The sequence below is a fragment of the Solanum tuberosum genome, unplaced genomic scaffold (assembly GCF_000226075.1).
Source record: "Solanum tuberosum cultivar DM 1-3 516 R44 unplaced genomic scaffold, SolTub_3.0 scf00175, whole genome shotgun sequence".
NCBI classification, from domain to species: domain Eukaryota; kingdom Viridiplantae; phylum Streptophyta; class Magnoliopsida; order Solanales; family Solanaceae; genus Solanum; species Solanum tuberosum.
In genome coordinates, this window is record NW_006239098.1 from 406,040 (window position 1) to 417,444 (window position 11,405).

The following is an 11,405-nucleotide window of genomic DNA, read 5'->3' on the forward strand; positions in this document are numbered from 1 at the left end:
CTTCTTCTCTTCTTCTTCTCTTCTTCTTCTCTCAAAACCCTCACTCTCACTCCTTTTAAAATGGTAAAACTGATCAAAATGATCAGCCTAACACATTTATATAACCAAAATAAAAGGCTAGGGAAAAGACCAAAATACCCTTAATTTTCCGGACGGATTCCTTGCCCAACTGCCCAACTTGTAAAGGCCATAACTCGCTCATACGAACTCGGAATTGAGCAAACTCGGTGGCGTTGGAAAGATCATTCCACAAGCTTCGCAACCATAACTGTAAATACTCCTAAATCATCTTGAGCTAGGAGTTAGGACTGCTCAAAGTTGGCCAAAATTCACTGATTTCCATACTTAACAAATTTCCAAAACTTTAAAATTCTTTCCAAAAATGAAAATTTCCAATTCTAAGCCTCTTCAATTATTTCACATTGCCGGATGTTACATTTTCGTCTGTGAAAATTTGTGGGACATTCAAAGAGAGCCTGCTGCTTGCCATTATTTTTGGTTAAAAATTGATTTAGAAAAGTCTGTGTTGAAAAAACACGGCTTGAAAAGGTAGCCTTGATAGGTTAAAATGGGTAACCCTGATGGGTTAAAAATGTATGGTAGTTCTTTGGAAGATTTCACAGATCTCTTAAGATCAATGAAGCTCTGATACCACTGTTGGTGTTTTTTTTAAATGGGGCAGCACAAAAAGATTGAAAATGTCTCTCAATGGATTGAAATGACTTTCAATAATTTTATTAAACATTGAGGGGCTTTAAATAGCCAACATAAAACACATAATCTGCATAATTTAAAATTTAAACAACCTAAAATATCTCAACAACATAAACAAACTAACTAAAATTCAACATTCAAATTTATTCAAACTAAATAACTTGTTTTGCTAAAAGTTACTGTAGTAACTAAAAGCAAACTTCAACAGCTTTGGACCTCCTTTTCCTGGATGATTGAATATGGAAAAGGGTAGGGCCAAAGCATCGATGCATGAAGCATGTTTGGCAAGATAAACTTCTAATTTTTATTCATATTATTTTGAAAATGATGTGCCATGTTTGAGAAATAAACTCAATCGACATGACAATGGAGGAACTGTATTATCCATCTATTTTTATGGTCCTTTTACTTTTGACAATAATCATGTAAAGTATGACTTTTAGATGATTTTTTTTAAAATTCAAACACAAGAAAAATAAATAAAAGTACTCACCTCTCAAATGGATACATCCATCTACCTTGAACTGGACCTCCAAGTCGTGCCTATTGCACAAGATGAATTGGGAGATGTTCCATTACATTGAAAAAACCAGGAGGAAATATTTTTTCCATTTTTTTTAAAGATAGGCAATTGTTTCTCTCTATGTAATTTTGGTTCTCCACCATCAATGTGCTAGAACACAACTCTATGAAAAAAGGCTTATTTCTGTGATGGGTTTCCATGTTCTATCATGCAAGGACTTGAATGCAATAGGCATCAAAGATTCCACAAAAACTTGACAATCATGACTTTTCATAAACATCAAATTTCCTTCTTTCATATTGACACATCTAGATAAGTTTGAAGCATGTCCATCAGGCATCTTCAAATTTTTGACCCAATCACAAATCTCTCTCTTCTCATCCAAAGTGAATGTGTAACTATCCTTGGGCTTCTGAATCTTGTTGTTAAGGTATGTCAAGTACAACTCACTTCTCCTGCAATATTCTTTTAAGTCCATCCTAGCCTTCAAATTATCTTTTTGTCTTGTTATTGATATCCATCACAGTATTAAATATGTTGTAAAAAGAAGTTTTTTTCAATATGCATGACATCCAAATTATGGCAAAGAAGTTTATGCTTCCAACAAGGTAACTCACAAAATATGCTCTATTTTGTCCATTTATGTGCAACACCATAACTAGGTATCATAGATGGTGGAGAATCAGTCACCTTAGGTAAATCTGTAACTCTATGCCACATTTCTTCAGACGATAAAGTTGCAGGTGGCTCTTCAAAATCAGTTTGGTTCTTCATAAATGCATTAGTATTTCATCTAAGTCCCATGATCCATTGGCAAAAATCGCCGGTGACAATCAAACCATGAGTTCTTACCTCCATGTTTTAATCTGAATGTTTATTTGTCTTCCATACAACATGGACAAGCCAACTTACTAGCAGTTGACCACCCAAACAACATTCCATAAGTACGAAAATCATTTATAGTCCACATCAAAAAGCAGCACGCATTATGAAGTTTTGTTTATGGAATACATCATATGTTTCCACACCTTGGTTCCACAAAAATTTTAATTCATTGATCAAAGGTTGCATGTATATGTCAATCAATTTTTTTTGGATTGTTTGGACTTGGAATAATTCAAGTTAGGAACAATATGGACTTGTCATACATAACTTGGGGGCAAGATTATATGGCATAACAAATACTGGCCAAAATGAATATGGTGCCGCAGAGACTGCAAATGGAGTGAATCCATCAAAACATAATCCCAACCTAATGTTTATAGGTACACTAGCAAAGTTAGGAAATACTCTATCAAAATGCTTCCATGCTTCTCCATCTGATGGATGACATAGAACACCAGGTGGCCTTTATGTTCATAATGCCATCTCATATGAGGAGCAGAGTTCATTGATGCGTACAACCTCTTTAACCTAGGTATAAGGGGTAAGTAATGCATTTCCTTCACTGGAACTTTCTTCTTTTTGACATTTGTGACTTCCTTATAACGAGCTTGATTTCAAAATTTGCAATTTTCTAAAGCTGCATCATCTTTATAAAATAACGTGCAACGTTTTTCACAACAGCCAATCCTTTCTGATGAAAGTCCTAACTTAGAAACCATCTTCTTTGTCATGTAGAAATCTATAGGTAAGTCAATTTACTCGGATTAAGCTCATTCATAAGCCTAATGATAGAATTCATCCCCACAATCTAACAACAACAGACAACTTAGAATGCATTGAACCTTCATATAATGGTCGATTAGCTTTAGTTAATTATTCATAGAAGCTCTTAGCCTCATCATTTGGTTTCAATTGAATCCCTGGGAACATCCCAAAAGCATCCCTAAAAATTTCAACATTATTATTCTCTATAGGATTATTCACAATCAAACACATTTTGAAAAATCAATATTAGCTACATTGACGTCATTCTCTGCTAGAACTTTCCACACATAATAATTATCCATAAATCCCTTCTTCAAAATATGAAATTCAACTTTATCTGGTTTCAATAACTTGATACACTTACATTTGGCACAAGGACACCTAATTGTGCCTTTTATAAGAAAATAATTTCTAGTTTTCGCCTTTGCAATAAATTCTTTAACCCCATTTATAAATTTCACCCTCAATCCCGCACGATTAGAATGAGTTCTATCATATATCCATTTACGATGTGCACATTCCATCTACACAAATAAAATAATTAAAAATTTAACTAAACAAACTGGCAATAGTTCAATCAAGAACTCATCTATAAATGAAATCTTAAAAATGGAGATATTTCAAATACATAATATAACAAATTGTTCATATTTGGCATAAACTTGTTTAAGAAAATAAGAGAACACCACATATTATAGCACTTTTCAAGATATAATCCTGATAGATAAGTACAGAGAGACGACAAGACGACAAAATATATACTCATGATAAGAATAGTTACTACTTCATAAATTGAAAATAGAAAAGCTTAAAGTTTGAACTCTCCGGTTATGAAAAAAGAGATATAATCGAACAATATAGAGGAGACGCCTGCAAAGTGGTCAAGAAAATTAAATAACAATCCAATTCTATAGAGAAAATTAAGCATACATTAACTGTAATTTGTTGATAGAAGAAAAACCAAATAGAAGGAGAAAAAGTAAAAAGTGGAAAAAGGAAATGGAACTTGCTAAAGTTCAATCCAGTTATTTATTGGTTTGATTAGGCAATGCATGATTTAGCAATTTCATGAGCATTTAGTTTCCAGCAACTACTTCTAGAAGTTGATGAATTTTATTTTCAAAGCTCGACCCATTTACCGAAATAGATATGTTTTAGTCAAAAACGTAAAAATGCAATAAAGATGTACACTTTAACAATTCTATGTATATATATAGTACGTACGTCCTAACTAAGGAGTGGTGGAGATGATCCATACCAACAAATTAACCCACACTTTCTCTATCTCTTGCTTCTAGTCTACCATAATCTGCCACCATTATATCCTCCTGCTAATCTGCTGCTAGTTGCTCTCCTCCCTATTACTCACTCTCTCCTATATAAACCTCGCATCACTTTAATCCTCCCACCTAAACCCCACCTAACTCCCCCTCACTCCCAGTATAAGAATATCATAGTAGCTACTTAAATTCTCTTTAAGTATAAACTTTCTTCTGATAATGGTTTCCACAAATGGGATCTCTACTACCGCTATCCTTCTTTTTTCCTCTGAACAGGTACAATCATTTTCATCTTCTTTGGTGAGATCTTTATACTTGTGATATTTTTCTTATTTGTTGGGATCTGCTTAAAGTTGTGACCATTAACACTTTTTTGGTCTATTGAGGTGTTAATGCAAGTGGGGTTGAAAGGAAGAAGGAAAAATCTGTTGCAGGGCAAGAAATTCAACAATAAGGCTTCAAATAGCAGATTAGTAGCAAGGGTGAATCCTAATGATATTGCATTAGACCAGAAATCAAAAGGTGCTCTTCATAGTATAGTTAATAAAGTAAAAATGGAATGAAGTTGTACACTTTAAAAACTGTATGTATACATATAGTACGTGCAACCTGACTACGGAGTGATGGAGCGGATACTTACAATCAATTTAACTCATACTCTCTATCTCTCGCTTCTAAATAGCCAAAATTTGTCACCATTATATTCCTCCGGTAATTCACTGTTAGCTGCTCTCCTCTCCACTATTCACTCTCTCCTATATAACACTCTCATCATCACAACCTATATACATACATTCTCTGCTTCTAGAGTGTTCTCTTACCTCTATTGTTCTCACAAGTTTTGCACTTCTTAAATCCAAACCAATGTTAAAAAAGAAACATGACAAATCATTTTCTTCCACTTTGATAACTACATTGATTGCTCATTTTCTTCCAAAGCAGTACAAAACAAAGAATACAAGTTTAAGAATCTGAGAAACTTAGGTCAAACATGACCATATGAAATGGGAGAGAAAAAATACAAGTTAATGGGGTGATGCTAAACGATTAATTTGTAATGAAAGCAGGAAAAACTATTAGAAAGCAAATAGTAATAACAAGCACTAAAGCTTCTTGATTGACATCAATATTCTTCCACTTGTGGTTATATTTGTGAACTTATTAAGTGATATAGTAATACTTACTAGCTATTTCACATATCAACAAATCTCTGTTTTGTTGTTCAAATTCATTATTGCTAGCACTTGGAGGGTCACATGAGTTCTTGCCTTATTTTTCTTATACTTCTTCCCTCAAGTCAAAATTCAAAAGCTCCTCCTCTCTTCTGTTTGTAAGTACCACAAATTTTAGAGGGTATAATCAAATAGACAGTAATTTTCAGATTGTCAAAATTTAAAAGTTCACAATACAACTTCATCACTATTGAGATGATTCTTTCTCAACATCGCTAGCTACTTGGACGACAAAAATTTAACATAATTCATCATATTCAAAGCTTTCTCAATATTTCTAGCTATTCCTGCTCACTTTCCACATAATGCATAAGGCATGCGAGCGAGTAATTCAACTATTTTCATACTAATAAAAGAAATCTAACTACAAAGAAACTGTACAGGAATTTAAAATTTCCATGATAAAATACTAACTGGTTGAAGAAATTCAATTAGAAAAGAGATGAGGAAGAGCCAAGATGCGAACAACAGCCATCAGGATTACACAACTTGAACAGTAATAAATAGAACAAAAAAAAACATGAACACTTTAAAAATAATACGAAAGGGGAGGAGTCAAGAGGAGAAATTTCAGAACTCCTAGTGATCCGTGTTTGTAGAGATGACAAGGAGAATCTTGGGTTTTTTTTTCATCCCACCAGTGATGCTAAGAAGGATTTCTTTTTATCGTAGAGAAAGTCATGCTCACTCAAGGGAGGAATAATCAGTCCCATGTACCATTAGAGTGATTTTTTAACAAAATAATTCCACTAATGCCCTGATTTGAGCTTTAACACAAGCAGGAAACGAGAGACTATTGTTTTCTCTAGCAAGCAACTATCCTGTAGTTGCTTTCTCAATATTGCTACCTACTCTAAGGGAAAGGAAAACTTTAGCAGTACTTCAATGAAATTGAAATTAAAACCCTACCCACTCAAAAGGAAAGGAGAACTTCCACTACTAGAAATAAGCTATTTTCTCACTACAATTGCCGATTACAAATGTGCAATCGGTATTCTAAATATTTTTTCGACTACTGTAATCGGCAAATTAAGATTTATATTTTTTTTATTTTTTTCTCGACCGTGATTTTGACTACTGAAATCATAATGTTTTGTGAAATATAGTCAATAAAATAATTGACAGGTTATCGATTGCAGTAGTCGGAAACTTATTAAAATAATTTCAAAAATATTATCAAATGACGACTACTGTAGTCGGCCATTTTATAGTGATTTTTTTATTTAAAGTTAATTTTATTTTTTGTCTAGCATAATTGTTATTATTTTGACTAATGCAAATAAAAATATTTAGCCTATTGAAACAGTAGTCTCTCTTTCTTAGAGGAAAAGAAAAGTCACAATTACACTAAGGGAGATTAAAACAATAGTCTCGTGCGTTTCTCTCAGAGAGATTACACCAAGGGAGATTACTCGTGCGTTGCTCTCAGAGAGATTACCTCGCCTCTCTCTTTTTGTAAGCTTTGGATTTAGATTTGGCAAAGTATGTAAACTTTCTCCTTTGGTTTTAATTTCAATTCCATTGAAGTACTGTGGAATTAATTAGTTCTTCTATATATTGCTTTCTTTATTGTTAACCTTTTATAACTTTTTAATCTAAATAAAGTTTAGTAGATTTTTTCCAAGCTGGAAAATCATTGGAAGTACTACACAAGACAATGTGATAAAATAGTGTGCTGCAATGAGAAAAGCACGTGTAGTATGTGTAAAGTAGCAAGTTTCCATGAGTTCTCCTCATGCTTGTAGTATATGCAATAAGGCCTTCTCATCAATGTCCTACACATCAAGATTATCTACATATATACATAGTGGCGTATACTGGATTTTTAAAATATGAATAGTGTTGATCTATTATAGCAATTTGGACTTGAAACTAAGACGGTTCTAAGTCTTTACTTAGTATCCCAAATTGATATTTATTTTTGTATTATTTTTAACAGATGTTAGCTTATTGAATATATACGAACAATTTTTTTTTAAATGTTATTTACACACATATATAAGAAATCTTTTTGTAAAGAGGATTTGGATGACACCTCTAGGTTCCACTTGTAGCAACCAAATTCCCAAAAAGAAGAAAACTAGGAATCTCTTATGATTCGAAAATCAAAAGACTATTAGACGTCTCGATAAAAGAAAATATGCAAGAAATACTCCAACAAGTGGTAGAAATGAAGAGATGTTTTACAAATGACATTTGGTAGCTATAAATAGAAGAATTCAATCATATCTTGCAACAACTTGACATAGCTTGAACATCTAGAGGCTCATCTTTGCAAGCTAGGGTAAGTTCAAAAAACTCCTTTTCACTTCCAATATGGTTGTTATCATGAATGCCAACAATAAGAAGGTATCACTTGGTTGCCCTGATAAGTTTATGGCTACAGAAGCTAAGTTGGGATCCACTATATGTATCGATAAAGAATGTGAAGCTGATGACGATTACAATGATGATGATGCATCAAAAATAGCACCAGCAGCATGATGTTGTTCCCATCTCAAAGAGAGATACATATATATAATAAGAGTCCAATGGTATAAATTTTGAATAATGAATTGGGGTGGAGAAGCTAAGGAAGAGATCAGTGCATTAGAGATATCTTAATATTTTTTACTTAATATATAATTGTGTCACACTTTGTACATCCCATTAATAAATAATAATGGGACTACTATATAATGGTAGGAGTGCATGACAAATTCCATCTACACAAATAAAATAATTAAAAATTTAACTAAACAAACTAGCAACAATTCAATCAAGAACACATCTATAAATGAAATCTTAAAAATGGAGATTTTTCAACTACATAATATAACAAATTGTTCATATTTGGCATAAATTTGTTTAAGAAAATAAGAGAACACCACATATTATAGCACTTTTCAAGATATAATCCTGATAGATAAGTACAGAGAGACGACAAGACGACAAAATATATACTCATGATAAGAATAGTTACTACTTCATAAATTGAAAATAGAAAAGCTTAAAGTTTGAACTCTCCGGTTATGAAAAAAGAGATATAATCGACAATATAGAGGAGACGCCTGCAAAGTGGTCAAGAAAATTAAATAACAATCCAATTCTATAGAGAAAATTAAGCATACATTAACTGTAATTTGTTGATAGAAGAAAAACCAAATAGAAGGAGAAAAAGTAAAAAGTGGAAAAAGGAAATGGAACTTGCTAAAGTTCAATCCAGTTATTTATTGGTTTGATTAGGCAATGCATGATTTAGCAATTTCATGAGCATTTAGTTTCCAGCAACTACTTCTAGAAGTTGATGAATTTTATTTTCAAAGCTCGACCCATTTACCGAAATAGATATGTTTTAGTCAAAAACGTAAAAATGCAATAAAGATGTACACTTTAACAATTCTATGTATATATATAGTACGTACTGTTAGGATTTGAAACTTTTAGAGAGAAAAAATAAGGTTCAGCAGCAGAAATTCATTCATATATATTTAGCTTTTCAAAAGCATACACACATATATCTACATAAGCTTTTCCAAAGTTAGTAGAGGACCATACATATCCAGGGTGAATCCTAATGATATTGCATTAGACCAGAAATCAAAAGGTGCTCTTCATAGTATAGTTAATAAAGTAAAAATGGAATGAAGTTGTACACTTTAAAAACTGTATGTATACATATAGTACGTGCAACCTAACTAAGGAGTGATGGAGCTGATATATACAATCAATTTAACTCATACTCTCTATCTCTCGCTTCTATTCTACCAAAATTTGTCACCATTATGTTCCTCCGGTAATTCACTTTTAGCTGCTCTCCTCCCCACTATTCACTCTCTCCTATATATATATAACACTCTCATAACATCCTATACACATACATTCTCTGCTTCTAGAGTGTTCTCTTATTTCTATTGTCTCGCAAGTTTTGTACTTCTCAAATCCAAACCAATGCTAAAAAACAAACATGAAAAATCATTTTCTTCCACTTTGATAACTTTATTGACTACTCATTTTCTTCCAAAGCAGTACAAAACAAAAAATACAAGTTTAAGAATCTGAGAAGCTTAGGTTAAACATGACCATATGAAATGGAGAGAAAAAATACAAGTTAATGAGGTGGTGCTACACGATTAAATAGTAATGAAAGCAGGAACAACTATTAGAAAACAAATTGTAATAACAAGCACTGAAGCTTGTTGATTAACATCGATATTCTTCCACTTGTGGTTATATTTATGAACTTATTAAGTGATATAGTAATACTTACTAGCTATTTCACATATCAACAAATCCCTGTTAGTTGTTCAAATTCATTATTGCTAGCACTTGGAGGGTCATACGAATGCTCCTTTAAGGACTTACTCTAGAAGAAAATATAGCCGAGCAACATGTGGAGATAATCTATCTTAGTTTATCTGTCTTAATTTCTTTGTATTAAGTAGGATTAAATATATAAGCAGTAATTATCTAGAGTAGTTATAAAGTAGAAGTTATTACCAGCAGTTATTTACAACAGTAACTGTTTCTATCTATCTGTTAGGAGTTATTTATGTTTACTATAAATATTTGTATTTTAGGAGAATTCTGAAAAGGAAAAAATATTATTATGTCTTTATATCTGGAGATTTGTCCACTCCATACGAACATTGTTATTGGTTAATGCAGTGTAGGTGTGCTACCAGATACTTTAGGAAATATCTTTGAATTATCTTTCCAACGCTATCGAGTTTACTCAGTTTCGAGTTCGGATGAGGGAGATAAGCCCTTTTGAAGTCAAGCTTTCCAAATAAGGAAAGTTATCCGAAAATAGTAAGGGGTATTTTTGTCTTTTCCTTACCCAATCAGATTTAATTCATATTTAGTATGGTTTTAAGGGTCTAATCCTATTGGGTTCGTTTTTATAATCCTAATATACACATAGGGTTTTAGTTGAGAGTTCAAAAAGAGAAAAGAAGAGAAAAGAGGAAAGGATGAAGGCGTTCTTCGAAGTTCTTGAGTTCTCTTGCGGTAAGAGGTATGTAAGCTTCCATAGTGTTGGGTTCATTCACCCACATGCAAATCATGTTATTTTTAGCGCAAATTTCATTCTTGAAGTTGAAAGATTAGAGTTCTTGATGAGTTCTTGGTAGGTGTTCTTGAAGTTCATTCTAAAGCTTGTTTTGTTGGGGTTTTTATGACTTCTTGAGATTAAAGTGAGTGTTTTGAGGTCTGTATTGAGTAGATTAGGGTGTACTTATGTTCAGTAATCGAATCCAAGTCATTAGGGAAGAAACTGTTCGATTCTAGGCGAATTAGGGTGAGAAAACGAGCAAATAAATTCGTCGGGTTTTCTGGGTTGGGGCCTGGCGCGTTGCACCAGCCAGAGCGCCCCAAATCCTCTTATGTAGTTTAGGGGATGGGGCCCCGTGCCACTCAGTGCGCCAGGGTCGCCTGCCCCATCCAGTTTGTTGTCGGTTGCTCCGTTTGAGTTCGTTTAAAGTGCACCTTCACTCCCTTTTGATTCTAAACACTCTAAGCTACTTCTAAACACCTACAAATCATTCATAACATGAATCATAACCCTTGAATCCATAATTCGAATTCAAGGTAGAGTTAAGAGGTAAGTCTTGAGAGTTCTTTCAAACATTTTAGAGAAAGTCCCTTTGAGTCTTTTGAGGAGTCTTCTACAATTTCTAATAACTTATTTCAAGACTCGAGCAAGTGAGTATGAGAATGAGGAGAATGTAAGAATGAGAAGAGTCGAATACATGGTTTTCATATTGTTATGTAGACCATCGAGTCGAGTCGTTCATGCCTATAAATTCCGCATGAACTTCATAAGTTGAGTACCTTTGAGAGGAGTAGTATATTCAAGTTCTAAGTCTTGAGTATTGAGTTCCTAATCCTTATGAGATTATATTCCTAATCATGGAACTATTACATGTTACCCATGAAGTCCTTAAATTGAGTAGTTCATGCCCATAATTCCGCATGAACCATATGAGTCGAGAAATCTTGAGATGAGGTGTATCATTGAGCCCTTGA